Below are 1,991 nucleotides of genomic sequence, written 5' to 3' on the forward strand. Positions count from 1 at the left end.
CAATAGATCTATGGTTGTGAAGTACCTGTCAAAGAATATGTGGCTTCCTGTTGGAACAGATTCAACCATGCGTAGAACTGCTGCAGCTCCAACTCCTAACCTTTGGACTGTAAAGGTATTCTTCCCTTGGTAGACTTCAAAATCAAGCATCAGACCATTTGGGGATGCAAGGACAAAGACCTTTAGGCCAGTAGGGTTTGGCTTGCCGGGAACATATTGCCTGACTGGACAACGGCCTGTGAATGGGATGATTTGCTCATCAATGCAGACCCTTTCTGGCTTTGCAAGGCTGAGACAGCCTTGGCGCACACGATCGAGTATTGGCCTGACTTTCCAAAGAATATCTGCCTTCTTTGTTTCCTCTGTTACAGCCAGGTCATTGACAATCTTGAGGGAATTTCTTATCCTGAAGAATCTATCCCTAGTCATTTTGCTACTTATGACTGGCACTTTAGTTTTGTTGGCCCAAAACATTTTAATTCTGGGATAGCCAAGGCAGGCCATGTGGACTGAAATGCCCAAGAAGATTTTTATTTCTTGTGGCGTGGTGTTCATGCACACTCCTTTGATTTGCAGCTCTCTTTGATTTGTGTATGTTGCCAAATCTTCAAAGACCTTGTTGTCAATGTACTGTGAAAAGTATTCAATTGGACTCCAGTCTGCACGTGTTGTAGGGTCATCTTGACACACAGGAAGCCCAGGTAACACAGGTGCAAATCTGATATGAAGGAAAAAAGAATAATAAATGATAAGTAATAACAGTTTAAATACTCAATGCAGCTGAATTTAAAATTGTGGAACTGCATCAAACATACATGTTACTCCTGGCCCACAGAGGGCGACGAGTTTCCTGTTCATCCCTATCTGTATCTGTGTCTGCATCTGTCCCTTCAACTGAGCCTTCTGCATTGTCTTCCTCTTCTTCATCACCGTTTTGTATCACTGGTTGAAACTTATCCTCATCTCTCTCATCATCTGACAACTCCAAATCTGAATCTCCCTCGACTATTCGGTAAAGAATTCTTTCTGCTTCAGTTCTGTTTCCTACGACAATGTGGAGTCATTATTTACATGAAGATAGTCCTGATGTCCACTATAATTGACATTCATAAAATGGCAAATCTTTCAAAAGATACATAATTTAGTTGCTATCAGAACTAAATATATGATTCCTAACACCTTCATGAACAAGAAAATATATGATTATCATAGTAACAAAACCATAGACAAACAATATTTGACTTACCTCTCATCTTTCCATAAAATGTGCTTGTTCCTATGCCGTCCATTTTGAAAGGAAAGATAGAGGCGGTTCTCGGCCTCCCAGCCAATCAAATGACATATCACTGAAAAGCCCAGGATGTCCTCTGTACAGTACATCAGGAATTAAGAGACTTGCACAAAAGATTCCAAGAAGAGGGATGAAACTCAAATGTACACTACAGTGGACATAAGTCAATGGGCTGGGTCTCAGGAGGTTATCTGGAGTATCTTGCACCTTTATTTTGACCAGAACTCTCTTTTATTGACATCGTTTTTTGACATATTTAAATAATTCTCTCTGGGTGTATGTATTGCTGAATTGTATCCATGGACCTTTTGTAGATGGGTTTGAGAGGCCTTGGCTTTGGACACAATGGTCCTGATGGGGATGACAGTGGCAGGTTGACCCTTGACCCTTGGGTTTGTATTTATTCCCTAAAGCTGTTCATGCAAGAACAGAGAAAACCGACGTTTGCCTCTGAGAGAGAGCATAAGAGAGTTGCTTCTCCTGAAGCGTTCATAACAGCCTTGAATATTGCAAAGCCAGAATTCTCAGCTGATGGTTGTGAATGCTCTGAGCCCATGGTATTTTTGGAGTGGAGTTTTCTGCGCAGGGACTCTGTTTTAACAGAGCGGGGTGTCTTTTTCCGTACTTACTGTTGTCATGTCTCTGGGAGAGTTTGTGAACTGATCTGCAGACAGAACTATGCCAATTGCATGTATTTTGT

The 1,991-nt window shown here is 41.5% G+C and overlaps 1 long non-coding RNA gene across 1 annotated transcript; it reads right to left on the minus strand.

Annotated features, from left to right (window-relative positions):
* Positions 1-379: 379 nt before the first annotated feature.
* LOC311139449 lies at positions 380-1,284 on the minus strand. Its single transcript, XR_014614086.1, has 2 exons — positions 1,247-1,284; positions 380-718 (listed from the first exon to the last, which is right to left on the minus strand). It is a non-coding gene; the product is annotated as an uncharacterized lncRNA (long non-coding RNA).
* Positions 1,285-1,991: the final 707 nt, after the last annotated feature.

This window comes from Coregonus lavaretus (genome assembly GCF_964263955.1).
Source record: "Coregonus lavaretus genome assembly, chromosome: 13".
NCBI classification, from domain to species: domain Eukaryota; kingdom Metazoa; phylum Chordata; class Actinopteri; order Salmoniformes; family Salmonidae; genus Coregonus; species Coregonus lavaretus.